Below are 17,203 nucleotides of genomic sequence, written 5' to 3'. Positions count from 1 at the left end.
AAGGGACTCCTGCTCTCCGGGGGAACCCTGAGCAGATTGCTTTCCAGAGCCAGCTGGGAGGTAAAGTGAGCTGCCTGGCAAAGTGCGACAAGAGCCAGCTTAGCTCTGGAACCTGGGACTCCCTCCCTTCCCAGGTGAGAGCTCTGTGCCCACAGGCATCCTTTGTGTGGCTTCCAAGAGGCCAGAGGGAAGCAGATTATGGAGAAGGGTTATGTGAAACAGAAAACCAAACAAAGGCTTCTACTCTTTCTTACCCATGAGCAAGTTGAGGGCTAGAAAATAAACTTGGAAGAACTGTCCTGGCATGGTCAGTGGCCGGGAAGGAACCATGCACCAGGGCCATTGCCTTCCCCAAAGCTTTCCCCCAAAGCCCCTTCCTCAGCAGGAGATGAGAGAGAGATGTCAGGATTGGCCACTGCTGGGTGCCACCTCATTCCTGGCCCCCCAGCTGCTTCCAGCCAAGGCGATTTCCATTCCCAGTTAACACTTTCCTTGGGATGTTTGGGCACTGCAGGAAATGGAAGGATCAGAAGAAGGGGGAGGTGACTGAGACTTGGGGGAGAGAGGATTAGGTACAACGCAGAAAGAAGCCAAATTTAGAGCTAGAAGAGGCATGGGTGCCATCCAGGAGAGCCCTCCTTTTGGGGCCCAGGAAAGGGCATGCACTTGCCCCAAAATAGACTGCCAGAAAGTAGGGGAGCCAGGATCCAAAGCCAGTCCTTCTGCTTCCTAACTTTCTGCCTTTCTCTAGGGGCAGTGGGAGGTAGTCTTTTGTGAGAGGGGGCTTTGCTGAGAAGGTAGATGAACTGTGAGAAAGAAACCTCCAAAGCACCACCAATGATCTTGTCTCACCCAGCTACTGGCAAGCTGCTCACCTCTTTGGGACCCCCAGGAAAGCAAGGTGCCCAGAGTCCGTGCTTGCCCATGAGTCTCACTGAGACCAAAGTCACCACAACTGAGTTGGAAGGTGGAAAAATTGCCAGGCATTTGAAAACAGCTGGTATTTGTGATTTTGTTGAGGAAGCAAAGGAGACAAACACTCCAAATAGCAATCTCCTCCCTTCTTATTAAGATTGTCTGTGTGGTAATGGTGTGAAGTCATGTTTTGTGGCAGCTCTTCCATTCTTAGCTCTTGGCAACTAAATAGAAAGGGGACCTGATTGCAGCCATTTGGAAGGGGCTGGGCAAACCCCTGAGAGGGGACATTAGCACACCAAACAGCGGAGAGATTCGACCACTCCCATGATACCCAACAATATATTGGCTTCCATTGTCTTTACCACCACCCTTTCTCAGCCCAACTCCTGTTACTTTCAAAAGATGAAATGATTGGGGGGATGGGGAGGACAGAGACACAAATCCAACCACCAGGGACTAGATTTGAGTGGATTTTGTAAATGAAAAATTGTTTAATCAAAAGCTATAAAAAAAGTCTGCCATAGAAACTGAACTCTAACACTTCAGGGTTCTCTGATCTCATCAATGTGGGTATTCTCCCCATGAGTAGGTGACAGCCGGTCCACACTGGCCCATCCTGATATCCTATGAACTTTACCTCCAGTAATGAAGATCCCAGCCCACTTTATGCAACTGTTTGCCCTGCCCTCAGCTATGTTAACCACAGGGGGTCTACCCAAGGTCCTGGGGATTTTCCTTTCATTCTCCTAATGGAAAATCCCTTGAAACATATGTATCCGCTCACTGACAAAACATTGCTACAAAGTTGAGGTCTCTAACCCCTGGGAGACATGAGCTGGGGCTGGGGGGGGGGAGGGAGCAGTGCAGAGCATCATAAAGATAGTCCTGCTGCTGGCCCTCAATATAATGATTCCAGATGGGTTCTCCAACATCATCAGAGGGTGACTAGAAAAAGCAATCCCAAAGCCCCTCCATACTGCTAGTTGGCAGAGAGCCCATAGAGGAAATGGTCAGTTTCTTCCTGCCTCAGTGTCACCCTCAGCTCTTCCTTCACACTCACCCCACATAATGAAGCCATTGCCAAACCTTGGAGCTGCCGCCTCCACAAGTTCACTCAGATCCATCCCCTTCTGGCCAGTCAAACAGCCACCTCCCTAGCCCTCATCACCTCTTGCCTGGACTATTACAACAGCCTCTTAATTGGTTCCCTGCCTCCTGCCTCTCCCCTCTCTAATCCAGCCTTCATTTGGCTGCCAAAGTGATTTTTCTGAAACCCAGGTCTAGCCATGTTACTCCCCTGCTTCCACCCCCAGCCCCACAGGCTCCCTATTTTCTCCTGGATCAAATGTAAAGTCCTCTGTTTGCCATTTCAAGCTCTGCAAAAGCAGACCTAACGCCACCTTTCCAATCTGTTTATACTTCCCTCCCCTCCTTGCCTTCTGTCATCCAGGAACACTGGCCTTTTCTTTTTTTTTCCATTTTTCAAATGCTTTATTAACTTCTGATTTACATCATTCATTTCCACCAGATTTTGAGGTGCAAATTTTCTCCCTGTTTTTCCCCTACCCACTGCCCCAAAATAGCAGTCCCACAGGATATCCCCTCCTCCAATCTGCTCTCTCCTATATTTTCTCCCATACCCCTTCCGACTTTTCCAGTGGATCTCTATGCCCCAGTGCCTGTATATCTTATTTCCCAATTACATGTAAGATGGTATTAATAATAGTATATACATATATGTATATATATTTAAACATTTGATTTTAAAACTTTGAATTCGAGATTCATTCCCTTCCTCCCTTGTTACCCACCCGTACTGGGAAGATAAGCAGTTCAGTATAGGTTGTACATGTGTGGCTAATGCAAAACAATAACATAACAGATATGTTGTAAAAGACTGACTATATTTCCCTCCCTCCTATCCTACCTCCCATTTGTTCTATTCTCTACTTTGATCCCGTCCCTTTTCAAAAGAGGGTGCTTCCAACTTCCCTCCCCCCCCCCCAGCCTGCCCTCCTTTCCATCATCCCTGCTCTCATCCTCTTCCCTCCCCCTACTCTCCTGTAGGGTAAGATACCCTATTTAGTATGTATTTCATTCCCTCCCCAAGCCAAATTCAATGAGAATAAGGTTGACCCATTCCCTTTTGCCTTCCTATTCTTTCCCTCCATTGTAACCATTTTCCCTTGCCTCTTCTATATGAGATAGTTTACCCCATTCTGTCTCTCCCCATCTCCTCTCATTATATTCCTCTTACCTCTTAATTTCACCTTTTAAATATCATTCCTTCCTATTAAATTGGTCCTGTGCCCTCTATCTATGTATACCTGTAAACATATATATACTCATTCACATATGTATTCATATGCCATATACCCTCATATATAGACATATATATATATATATATATATATATATATTTCTATTCCCTTCAACTATTTTCATACTGACAAAAGTTTCATCAGTTACAATTATTGTTTTTCCATGTAGGAATGTTAATAGTTCAACTTTGATAAGTGGCTTATGATTTCTTTTCCCTGTTTACCTTCTCATGCTTCTCTTGCTTCTTGTATTCGAATGTCAAATTTTCTATTCAACTCCTCTATTCCACTGAATGACCATATTTTCCCCTGAAACATGATACTCAGTTTTGCTGGGTGGGTGATTCTTTGTTTTAATCTCAGCTCCTTTGACCTCCAGAATAACATATTCCAAGCTCTTCGATCCCTCAGTGTAGAAGCTGCCAGATCGTGGGTTATCCTGATTGTGTTTCCACAATATTCAAATTGTTTCTTCCTGGCTGCTTGTAATATTCTCTCCTTAATCTGGGAATTCCAGAACCTGGCCATAATATTCCTAGGAGTTTTCTTTTGGGGATTGTTTTCAGGAGGTGATCGGTGGATTCTTTCAACCTCTATTTTGCCCTCTGGTTCTAAAACATCAGGGCAGTTTTCTTTGAGAACTTCCTGGAGGATGATTTCTAGGTTCTTACTTTGATCATGGCTTTCAGGTAGTCAGATAATTTTTAAATTCTCTCTCCTGGATCTATTTTCCAAGTCAGTGGTTTTTCCCATGAGATATTTCACATTGCCTTCTCTTCTTTCATTTGTTTGGATCTGTTTAACAGCATCTTGATTTCTCATAAAGTCATTAGTTTCCATTTGCTCCAATCTAATTCTGAAGCAATGATTCTCCTCATTGAGCTTTTGAGATTCTTTTTCCATCTGGCAAATTCAGCTTTTTAAGGCATTCTTCTCCTCATTGCCTTTTTGAGCCTCTTTTGCCATTTGAGTTAGTCTATTTTTTAAGGTACTATTTTCCTCAGTCAGGCTGTTGACTCTCATTTCGTAATTTTTTTGCATTGTTCTCATTTCTCTTCCCAATTTTTCCTCCACTTCTCTTATCTGCTTCTTAAGGTCCTCTATGGCCTGTAACCAGCTTGTATTTTCCTTTGAAACTTTTGGTGCAGGAATTCTGACTTCACTGTCTTCCTCCTGTTCCATGCTTTGCTCCTTTTTGTCCCCAAAATAGGAGTCTAATGTTGGAATCTTCTGTCTGCTTTGTTTCCTTTGCCTGGTAATGTCGCCCCTCAGTCACTTGACCCCTGGGCTTTTTGCCACAGTAGGACTCTGCCACCAGACAGCAGAGCTTTCGTCCCAGATGCTGGGGTTTTCTCAAAGCTGTCAGAGGTATTTGATGGGTGCCCTCTCTGAGGTCTCCACACGCTCTGGCAAGCTGCTAGACTGCAATCCAGATCCAAGTAGGTTAAAGCAAGAGTGATTATCCCTCAGACTGGTGCTTGGTCCCCCTACACTCTGCAGGCCAGGAGCTGCAGCTGCCATGTGGTGCTGGCTGGCTGTGCTGGGGTCTCAGCACCTTCTCACCCCGGGGGTGAAAGCCACACACTCCCACTTACTGGGTCCCAAAGTCCAGACTCCACTGACCTCTCACTTTGTCCTTAGCATCTATGTGTTGATAATTCTGGAAATGACCACAGCTGCCGTTGATCTGGAGTCCCTTTGGCCAGCGGCTGGTTAGACCTGCCCTGGGGCTAAAACCTCTGGCTCAAGCGGGCCTGGGCTCAGCTCCCAGAGTGCTGTGCTGGTCAATTCCTGCCAGCCTGCTGTGCTGTCCTCAGCAGGAGGTTAGCTTCTCTGTATCATTTTGTGGATCCTGCAGCTCCAAAGTTTGTTCAGAGTCCCCTTTTTACATGGATTGGGGAAGGTGGAAGCCGGCCATGGGGAGGTCCTACTTCTACTCTGCCATCTTGGCTCCACCTTAACACTGGCCTTTTCACTGCTTCTTACATACAGAACTCCATCGATCATCCCTGTGCCTCTTCCCTAGCTATCACCTGTGCCTGTAATGTTTTCCTGCTACCTTTTAGTTTCCCTGGCATCCTTCAAGACCCAGTTCAAACCTCACCTTCTACAGAGGCCCTTCCTGGTCCTTCCCCACCCCAGCTACTGGCACCTTCCTCTCTAAGGTTACTTCCCATCTATTCAGTATGTATCCGGCATGTGCCTAGTTATTGCCAGGCTGTTTCTCCCTCTCGAATGTAAGCTTACTGAGAGCAGGGACCAAGTTTTCTACTTGCTTTGTATCCTCAGAGTGTCTCCTCAGTGCCTGGCACTGAGTAAGCCCTTACTAAGTATATGTTGACTGACTTGCTCCACTAAAGCCCCGTCTGACGCATGGCCATGGTACGGAGGTCAGGCTGGCTTCTTGGAGCTCAATCTCAGGCAAGTCCTTGCTTCAAGGATGGGCCAAGCTACACGTGGGGCCACCTCTGTGTCCCTTGATGACCAAACTTGGAGAGCCTCGGCATCCTGTTGGCCTTAAGGAGTATGAATTTAGCAACCAAAGAAGAACCTCCCCCCTCAAATTGCTCTGGCAAAGAGGGCATCCACCCTGAGGAAATCATAGAACCTTGACATGTTAAAGAAAAGTGTTTCCCTTTAAGGTTGTTCTGCCTCTATAAGGTCATACATCTCCTCAACCATTGGAGATAGAATGAATCAGAGATCTAGGACTCAAGGGACTTAGAGGTCTTTAAAATGGGAACAAAGAAGGCTTCTTGTCCAACTCTGTGTACAGATTAGGAAATTGAGGCTTAGAGAAGCTGAAGCAAAGTGATTTCCCCAAACCATATAGCAGCATCAAGGTCAAGATTGACCAGAAGACCAAAGCTCTTTCTACCACTTTTCATGTGCTCTCCTAATTCCATGTGAATGTGATTTTATAGTGACCACGTAATAATCCATAACCTTAGAAGGCCCTAGGGATTGAGCCAAAGAAGGGGAAAAAAGACAAGGGGAAAGGGAAGGAAAAAACTAGTCCCTTGTTAGGAGGAGAAGGACTAGCAGGGGTGAGAAACATGTGGCAGGTTCCCCACCCCAGAAAACACATAGCAGCCTGCAAAGTCTCGCACATGTGGCATTTCTGATGTTTTGAAGGAATCTGATGCCACATATCCCAGGCTAGTTATTAGCTTAACAGGAGAAATGGCCTCCCCCGGCTTGGCTGCCCCTGCTCCTCCTTTGCCTATGGAACCCTGGTCTCTTTCAAGACCTGGGAAAGGCCTCAGTGAAACTGAAGAAGTCATTTATATCCCCACATAACTCAACTACATCCTTCTGGGCTGGCTTCCCAATGGCTTGCAGAGCAGGCCACTAACAAAGAGAGAGGTCTCACAAAGTCGATGTATATTTGATATACAATAGTCAGTTCTTTCCACAACCTAGATTTCAGACCTTCTGTGCTAAAGATAAAAGAGAATGCTGGGCTCATGTTGTTACCTAAGACGTAAAACAAGATCAACTATATGCATAACCTGGGCCAACTTTGAATGAAGTTAGGATGAGGCCCAAATCATGGGTATAGAATGGGGGTGGGGTAGGAATGGGAGATCTGAGCTAACTTGACTGATACATTAAAGGAGAGAAATACTTACAATGCAGCCTTTTAAATGCCCTGCTACAGGCACCTGTGGGCTGCCATCCCCTAGAACTATGCCCAGTGGCACTGGGGGAGACTTTTGTGGAATGGCTCCTTTTGGCCTAGAGTGAATAATTGCCTTGGCCTTTGCCTCTGAATGTCAAAGTCCACTTTTAGGGATGTCACCATTCTGAACCCCCTGTACCAGAATCCTTTGGAAAGATGGAACCATTTTGGGGGCCATTGTGTTTACACTGGAGACGGCTCCCATACATTTTTAAATGTCTTCCTCAAATGAAAGACAATGACATTGAGGACCTCAATGTGGTCTAAGTGGGACAATCCCAAGAGTTATAAATCAGAAGACAGGACTTCAAATCCTGGGAATGGGAGTGGAATATGGGAGATGGTGATGGCAGGCTGTACAAAGAGTACTGACTTTAGAAACCTGCCTCTGTGGCTTGCTAGCTGTGTGACGTTGGCTAACTACTTGCCCTCTCTGGGTGCTGATTTCCTCATCTGGAAATGGTGGGGGGGGTAGAGGGAGAATAGGTAGCCTTGGCGGTCCCTTTTAGCTATGGGTCTGATCTCATGATCCGTAAGTGCTTTCAAGGGCTGTAAATGTGGGGAAAAGCAAAGAGTTAAGTTTCTGGCCAACTCTAAAGCCTGCGAAAGATTCTCCTCCCTCTTCTTTACCTTTCTCCTTCTTCCTTCTCCCTTCTGTCAAGTACCAAGCAAACAATCATTAACATTCTCCCTTCCAGGAGGTGCCTAGATAACCCCTTAACACCTGCCCACTATCTCAGACCACAAGCTCCGGATTCAGGGACAGTGGGGAAGGAGGAGATCTGGGCTTATCCGCTTGGAAGGGTATCTTGTGGCTTGCCTGCCTGCCTGCCTACCTACTTGCCTTCAGTGGAAACTGAGCTCAAAAGGCTTGTAGCCTAGGCAGGAGTGCCTGGGCAATGAGGACGCTGCCATATTGGGGCAGGCTGTCCAGGCAGGTCCTGGTGGCCATCCACAAAGCTGATCTGCTACCACACTCAACCCAACTGCCTAATATTACCTTTCCAGTGACCAGGTTGTTGTTGTCAAGTGAGGCTAGGCACCTTGAGTAGCTGGGTATTATGCAATGCCAGCCAGGGCAGGCTACAGTAGGATTATAAACTGACTCACTTGTTTGTGTTTTTGGTGTCTGGAAGTAAAAGAGGGAACCGTGTTTTAAGACATGCTTGTAAAGTGTTTTTGAAAAAATTCAGGATATCATTAAAAAAGACCACACATTTCTATAACACCTTCTGTCCCCAAGAGTTTTTACTGATCACAGTGGCTCCCTCTAGGAAGGTCAGTATCTAAGACATGTCAGGTATGGAAGCTAACTTCTACCTGGGCCATTTACTGATTCTATGACCCTTGGCAAGTCAGTCAGCTAGGGGGCGCTGCAGTGGATAGAGGGCGGGGTCTAGAGTTAAGAAGACTCATCTCACTGGGTTGGAATCTGGCCTCAGATACTTCCTAGCTGTGTGACCCTGGGCAAGTCACTTCACCCTGTTTGCCTCAGTTTCCTCCTCTATAAAATGAGCTAGAGAAGGAAATGGTAAACCACTCTAGTATCTTTGCTAAGAAAACCCCAAATGGGGTCAGGAAGAGTCTGGAAATGACTGAACAACAAGTGACATCACATGTCTGAGGTTGAGACTCCTCACCTCTAAATTAGGATAAGAATCCCTGTAGCCCTTGCCTCAGAGAGGTGTTTTCAGGACTAAATGAGATCTTGGACATTGGGAGCTTTATAAACCTTAAAGAGACTATAGACAAAGAATGACATCAGAAATGCCCTGATAATAATGGCAGCATTGGTGGTGGTGCTGGTGACGATGACAATGACTGTGACAGGGACAATGACGGTAATGATGGCGATGATGGTGACGATGACAACGATGGTGACGATGGCCTTTCTTTACGTGATTTTATTGGATCCTCAGGACAACCCTGTGAAGCAGACACTACAGGCATTATTATCCCCATTTTATTGTATTTTTTTTCTTAATGAGAAATGGAGGCCCAGCACAATGAAATGATGTGCCTGTGCTGCCACGTCTGATAAATGGTACTTCTCAACCCAGGTCTTCCTGATGCCAAGGCTGCCATGCTATCCATTGCACCATCTTTTGCCTCCTACCTTGCAAATTGCACAGTTCAAAACTAGCACAGAGCTGTAGAGTATTAGCTGGAATGGCACATAGTAGGACTGCTATGGAGCCAGGAATAAAACTGCAGTTTCTAGCAGGGTTTTAGCTCCCATTTCAGTCATGAAATCCTAGAAATGGCTCTGCAGTTGGGCAAACCTCTACCCCAGTAGCGGAAGCAGCCCCTAGGAAGGCAGGTGGAGGGCAGGCTCACTGGCAGGCCTCCTCGAGTGTGGCCACTCCGAAGCTCTCCCCAACTCTGGTTCCCCACCTAAGGTTGTGTGGAAGATGCTCCCTTCCAAAGAGCGTGCCTTCTAGACCACGCATGCCCCTTCCACTTCTCCTGGGGCAGCGGAAGGCACGCACAGTCAGCCAATTACAGGGAAAAACAATAATCATGTGTGGACATTTCTGTCCCTTACAAATTATAAGACACATTAGGTCAATTGCAGGTAAACAATCCCATTATTTAAATTAGCTGGCTGCAGCTGACTCAGAGAACAGGCTCTCCCTCCTGGGTGGCTGGCTCCCACCTTTGGCCCCGATCCTGGCATTCCTCAGGCCTTTCTTGCCGACCTCCAGGGCCTGACCCCACCCTGGAGCTGCTCTCTCCTTTACCTCCCAAACCCTGCCATGCTGGGCCTCCTGTCCACATCACCCCTCTTAGCATCCCTTTAGCAAAATCTCTTCTCTGGCTCCTTCCTGCAACCCTTTAAGGCTTGACCATCCAGTTTCCTTCAAACCAGTTCTGCACGTCTCAGTTTCACCAAAGCCCAGCTCAGGGGTGAGGAACCTGCAGTCTTATGGCCACGTGACCTCAAGGCCACAGGCTCCCTACCCCTGGTCCAGCTTGTCACCAGAGCTTGTGGATTTTCTTTCATTTGTAAGTTGCACCTCTCCTTTTCCAAGGGAACCATTCCCAGTGACACCTATCACACAGCCTGCCTGTCAAACAATTCTTACTCAGTGTGAAACATTAGCATATCTGAAATCCAATTTACACTGTGATTAATCCTGCCCCAACCAGACAGGTACCTCCTCTTTCCACAGCTGACACACAATGGGCAAGCTGGACGCCAACACCTGAATGGGCAAGCTCACAGAGGAAGGCTTGGCACGGGACTCGGCAGGTTATCAAAAGTTTCTCCAGACCACAGAAGACCAGGGAAACCCCAGTACCACTGTTTAACAAGGACATTCCCCTAAACTAGTGGTTTTGTAGACTGCTAATAGAGGGTAGACAGTGGATAGAGTGCTGGTCCTGGAGTCAGGAAGACCTGGGTTCAAATTTGGCTTCAAATACTTCCTAGCTGTGTGACCCTGGGCAAGTCAGTTAACCCTGTTTGCCTCAGTTTCCTCCTCTGTAAAATGAGCTGGAGAAGGAAATGGCAGACCACCCTGGATCTTTGCCAAGAAAATTCCACATGGGGTCACAGAGAGTTGGACATGACTGAACAGCAACAACAAACCTTTCCTTTAAAAGGCCTTTTCTGTATTGTCCAGAAGGCAGGGATAGAGCAGTGTCAGGTCTGTGCTGTAAGAAACAATCAGAAGGAAGTAAGCTGAGTCGAAAAGAATATGCCCAATGACCATGACAACGTAAATCAAAGGAACAATGGAAGGTTGTGAAATAACAATGAACAAGCTTGACCCCCTCACAAAGATATGGGAGGCCATCTTTCGCCACTCCTTGGAAGACACTGAGGTGGGGGTGGGGGTGGTAAGAGGTGCTTCCTTACGGGTGGAACACTGCATAGACTGGTATTTTCTCAATATATTGATTGATTTTGCTGATTGTTTTCTCTTCGTCTTTTTCTTATAAAATTTTTTGTCATAAGGGAGGACTTTCTAGACAGGTGGAAGGGAATTAAGAGAGAAATTTAGGCAAAATGAAAACAAAAGATGTCAATACAATTTATTTTTAAAATAAATGCGAAGAGATCTGTTGATTGATTTGTAAAAAAATGACAAGATATGCTCATTCAAAAACGTTTATCAGCTGCCATTTTGTTTTTTGAGGAGACAGACTGAGCCATAACTTGAACTGAAGATATATATGTGTGTGTATGTATATATGTATGTGTGTATATGTGTATATATACATACATGTATATATATACACATACATGTATATATACATACATGTATATATATGAAATCTTGATGGGGCAGCTAGGTGGCACAGTGGATAGAGCACCAAGCTTAGAGTCAAAAAGAACTGAGTTCAAATCTTGCCTCAGGCACTTACTAGCTGTGTGACCCTGAGTAAATCACTTAACCCCTATGTGCCTCAGTTCCTCATCTGTAAAATGGGGATGCACTGAGAAAGGAAATGGCAAACTACCCCAATATCTTTGTCAAAAACAATATCTTGGTAACTTTTCTAAATATGACCAATTGTGTTCAGATATGCTAGGTACTTCTAAAGTGATCCTGGAGTGAGGAGATAAATGTGAAATGCTGAGAAGTTCTTGTTTTACTTGGCTCATTATTTGGTAACTGACAGATTGGGAAGGTCCTAGAACTGCATCTGATCATATTTCTACCCTTGGAAACCACTCAGTGCTGATAGGATCCTAAATTTGGATCTGAAAGGGATCTCAGAGGTGACCTGTACAATCCCCTCCCAATTCTGAGGGCCAAAGAAGTAAAGTGACTTGCCCAGGGACATACTGCTAGTCAGTTGCAGAACCAGGTCTTAAAACCTTGTCATCCTGTTTCCAAGTCAAATGTTCTTCCTCCTGCCCTATTCTTCCTTCCACTTTGCAAAGAATGCCTAATAGATGGGGGGGGGGGGGGGGGGGGGAGAGTGGGGAGGGGCTTTTCAAATATAAACACAACACTTATTAAGCCAGCCCACTGGGTGAAGATAGATGGGATCCCAGCAGCCTTTGGAAGGTAGGATGCCTGGCTGAGTGCCAGTGGCTCCTGTTTGTTATCTGTTCCTCTATCCATAGCCCAGCAATAACTTATTTCACAAGGCTGAGCATGAATACTTATCCGTGGCTCCTCATCTGTAAGTCTTGCTGACAGATATCTGAGGGCAGCCGGCTAAGGCGAGCACACTCTCTGCTCCACAATGAAATCTACCCACCACCACCAAAGAACTGGCACAATAGGGCCTCGTGAGGTTTATTATAGAAGCCTGTGACTTAAAAAAAATTATATATATATGGAGTAGAGATTGTAGGGGCAGCTAGCTGGCACAGTGGAGAGTGCTAGGCCTGGAGCCAAACCTCTTTCTGAGTTCAAATCTGGCCTTAGACACTTCATACTTGTGTGACTCTCGACAAGTCCCTTTACCCTGTTTGCCTCAGTTTCCTCATCTGTAAAATGAGTTGGAGAAGGAAATGGCAAAGCACTCCAGTATCTTTGCCAAGAAAATCCCAAATGAGGTCACAGAGTCACACAGCTGAAAAATAAGTGAACAATTACAGCAATGATTTTGCTGGAATATTATGGTGCTATAAAAACTGACAAGGCATGGGATGGTTTCAGAAAAACCTGGGAAGACATTTTTGAATTTATGCAAAGTGAAGTAAGCAGAAGGAGGAGAACATGGTAGCAACATTGTAAGGATGGTCAACTTGGAAAGACTTAGCTGCGCCGATCAAGAAAACGATCCCAGACAATTCTGAAGGATCCATGATGAAAAATGTTCTCCACAGAGTTGATGGAGTCTGGGTCCAGACTGGAGCATGCCTTTCTTACTTTATTTTGCGTGTGTGCATGTGTGTGCATTTTTTTTTTTTTTGCAATGTGGCTAATACATGACTTCAAATATATGACAGACACGTGGCCTGCCTGCTGGGGCTTGGGGGCGGGGCTGGCTGGGCCTCGCCAGGAGACTCCGAGGTCACTCCAAGGTCACCTGAAGCGGCTGCTCTGGGCACGAGGGAATGAGGCCCAGGCATTAAGGCGGCTCGGGGGCCAGGGATGCCCGAGGTGGAGGGAAACAGCCGGGACGGAGCAGCGCAGCCTGGGCTTTGCACGCACTTTGACAGAAGAGTTTCCACACATTTGGGCCGCGTCTCCCTTCAGGCCATTGAAGAAGGGGCTATGTTCTCCTCATCTCACACTTGATGACACTGAGGCCAACCAGAGGTACTTCCTGCTGCGCGACGGCCACGCCCACACCTCCAGCCCCATGCCAGAAGCTCTCTATTCTGGCTGGCGGAAGTACCCGCCCCCTGCAGCCTCTCCTGATTGGCTGGCTCCTCCTAGACCCACCCTTTAAGGAAGCAACGCGGGCCAAGCATGAGAATGTAAACTCCTGGAGGGCCAGGCCTGCCTTGCATTTGTAGCCCCAACCTGGCACATAGTACATAGATGCCCAATGAATGTTCCTTTTTTTTTTTCAAATTTATTTACAGCATTTTACAAATGTATTTACAATATCACCAATGAATGCTTCTTGACTTCACTTTTCTTCAAGAGACGTTAAGTGACTTGCCCAGGGTCACACATCTAGTCAACGTTTATGACAAGATTTGGGCTCTCCTCTTTCTGCTTCCACGTCTAAATCCTCAGGTTGCCTCAAGTGATTATCGAGAAGTCAGATCTGAAGGTGGGTAGGAGCCAGATTCCCTTTGGAATAGGCCTTTACTTCGGGCAAAAGCATTTGGTTTACCCTAGAGGCAACAGAAAGCCAAGGGCCTGTGATGGGAGGGACTTGTGATTTGGGAGCCCCTTTGGCAGCTCTGAATTGAAGGATGGATTGGAGAGGCAGGGAGACCCATCAGGAGGCCATTGCAGTATTTCAGGTAAGAGGCTGAAAGCTTAGCTTGTGTTGCAGTGCTGACTGAGTCAGTAGAAAGAAAAGTGATTAGAGGAACATACATTTGGAGCTGGAAGGGACCCTCAAGCCCCTCCAGTCCAGACACTTCATTTTACAGATGAGGAAACTAAGGTCCAGAAACAAATTAGGGATGAGGTGGAGGAGGCAGACTTGGCCTGGGCAAATCCTGTAATATCATTCAGCTGTAGAAGAAGCTGCCACAGTGTGGCTTATTAGCCTCTTAACCTGAGATCAGCTCTGGGCCTCCCAACTAGCCACTGAGAGGAGCCAGTGCTGCCCAGGGTGGCCCCTGGCAATGAAATCATCTCTTACCTGCTTCTTTCATCCCCAGTTGAGTTACAGTCACTCTGGTTGTGAAGCCCTGGGCTAACTGACCTTGCCTCTCACTTTTACTAATATGTACAAGTTCATAGAAGAGATGAAAATCAAAGTTACTTCAAATTATTTCTCATCCCCCACACACACACATACACAAGCCTTGGAATCCAAACAAGGAGACCCAGCCCCCCAAGTAGGAAAGACAGATCTGCTGGGAGGGCCAGTGGGCAGGTGCTGTCAATAGAATTTTCTGGTAAAAGTTGTAAGGTCTCCAATGCTGCTCTCCTCCCATTTCTCAGCCCTAGTCCCAACTGTGTAGACCCTTATTTGGTGGAAGCCCCTCCCCCCTTCAGATGCATGAGAATTCTCAAAACTTCAGTGACAGGAGGTCCCAAAACACTCTGTTCCTCGCCTGGCCTCACTAAATAGCCCTCCAAGAACAACGTGGGTGTGAACTCCACGTGCCCCAGGATCTCTAACATCAAGAACCATAGAGCAGGGAGTCCATTGAGAGCCCTTGGAGGTAGAAGCCCCTATCAGTAAATGCCTGAGTGTTGAGCTTTGGCCAAGCCAGCTCTTAATGGGCCTTGGGTCTTCAGCCTGGAACTAGTCAGGAGGCTGGAGGGGAGCTCTGAAAGCCTTTCTTCTCTTGCCAGCCCTGAGAGGTCTGATGATCCAGGGCACAGAAGCCCAGGTTTGGTTTCTGGAACACTCAGATCCCATTTCCATTTCGGATGCTCAGCCCCTGTGTAAACCTCAGTTTTCTTATCTGTCAGATATGGTTAATAATTCCTGTACTACTGGCCTCTTATGGTTGTGGGACTCACAGGAGATATAATACATGCAAAGTGCTTGGTAACCTTCAAATGCTAAGGAAATCTAAGTTGCTGGTGTTGTTAGTAGCCAGAATTAATCTGTTAGACCTTGAGAACTGGTACAAGTCCTTTAGGTCCAGGAATTCCTGCTGGGGAATTTAGGATTGATAATAAGCATTTGGATGGTCTTTTAATGTTTGCAAAGTACTTTAAGATACCTCATTTGAGCCTCACCACAATGGTGGGGGGGGGAGGGAAGGGGATAGATGCTGTTATGATCCCCATTTGACAGATGAGGAAATGGAGGGAGGCAGAGGTGAAGTGAGTTGCCCAGCTAGTAAGAGTATGAGGCTAGATTTGAACTCTGGTCTTGTTAACTCCAGGCCAAGCCCAGAAATTGTTAAGAGGCCAATGAACAACCAGGCAGGCCTGATAGTTTCCTCTGGTTGTTGTGTCTTTATCAGTCAACTGACAGCTAACAATGCTGACTGCCAGCTCAGCTGTCCAGTAGAAAGGGATTTCAGATTGACTGACAGGTTCCTGGCCTCCTCCTCTTCCTGATTCCCTTTGGTCCCCACATAAGAAGGCACCACACAGCAGCTGCCCCAGAAATACTAATGTGTGTTCATCAATGAGTACTTTAGTTACTGAAAGCTTCCACAGTCATCTCAGCCATCTTCATGGCTGCCTTGGATGGCAGTGGTACCAGTGGAATTATCCCAATTTTGCAGATGGGAAAACCGGAGTTTAAGTGGTTAGTGGTTCGGTTAAATGATTAGTGGTTAAGCAAGAGTTTATTTACATGACTTGCCCAAGGTGGCAAGTTGAACTTACCAAGCTTGACCTGAACCCCAGGTCTCCTGACTCCAAACCTGTCACTCCCTCCCCTCTACCATGCCGCCTTCTCTGCACCATACTAGAGGCCCAGCTACAGGTTAATGGGTGGCCAAAGTTCTCATGTGAACCGAGACCATTAAAAAGCCCAATCAAACCCAAACTCTGAAATTCCAGAAGACAAAAAGGAAGATAAGCCACGATGTACGTCTAGGATGTGGTCGTTGCCAGAATTGCAGAGCACAGAGCAAGGACAACCCAAACCATGTCTATGTTCCAGTTATGAAAGGAGCCAGAGCAAAGATGCTGCTAGAGTAAGATAGAGTAAGGGTTGGCACTTTTTGGGTGGTAACCCCCCCCCCCACAACCATTAGGCCCCAAGTGAATGACCTTTAACTGGATAATGACTGAGCATAATGAATAAAGCAGCAGATAGACAATGCCTCCCTGAAGCTTAGGCACTCCCTAGGATTTAGCTGCTAAGTCATGGTTGGGTTGTAATGTGTTCTTGGTGGAAGGGGTTTCCCACACCAAGAATCCCCCATGTTGGTGAAATCACAGATCTGTCATATATCACCAGCTTTTGTTTACAGAAGGGTGACAGTATATAGACAGATCAGATTGATCCCCAATATATATAAAGCAGATCCAGCTAATTTTGGAGGCATTGGCATGATAGATTGTTTCATGAGAAAAGACACATTTGAGACTAACAGGCTTGGAAGTTTGAAACTGGAAGACACAACTGATGCCATCATAGCCACTGCCCATTACCCTTCTCCCCCTCATACAGAGAGGCAGCAAAGCTCATCAGAAAGGCAGTGATCACTCTTGATTACACAGGACAGATGACGAATTGAATGACTAACTCTCTTCTCTGTGAAGTGGGGATCTAGGGCCGTGGAATGTGACATACACCATCGAGTTGAATTGTTGTATCTCTTGGTTCTGCTTAATTATGTTTCCTTGTGTCAATCAAACAACAGTCAGTAAACATTTATAAGAGAGCTGTCCTCCTCTTCCGAGGATTCTAGGGGGTCCAGGGTCCGAGATACATCCAGAGATGACTGGGTTGAAAAACAAAGGACATCATTGAACTTTTCAGAAAGAAGCCCGGGGAGCTTTCTAGGCCTTCAGGAGAATAGCTTACCTTTGTGTAAGTACCTCCCTTTAAGGCGAGGAATCAAACAGCACAAGAGAAAGGTGGAAAAAACCAGCCCCAGACCCCCAACCCGAACCCCATTGTTACCAAAGACATTCCTTAATTATTGCTCTGTGTAATACTGTATTAGTGAGACTTTGTCACTTGCCAGGCTAGACTCAGAACTATGGAGACTGGGCCTGGAGATGAGTAATTGGATCAGATCTGATACTTGCCAGTTTTGAAATGAGTG

This window comes from Petaurus breviceps, unplaced genomic scaffold, assembly GCF_028583685.1.
Source record: "Petaurus breviceps papuanus isolate PSGF00001 unplaced genomic scaffold, PetGlider_PUasm1.0 90681, whole genome shotgun sequence".
Taxonomy (NCBI): Eukaryota; Metazoa; Chordata; class Mammalia; order Diprotodontia; family Petauridae; genus Petaurus; species Petaurus breviceps.
The sequence above is the reverse complement of the archived record's forward strand: the minus strand, read 5'-3'. Positions refer to the sequence as shown.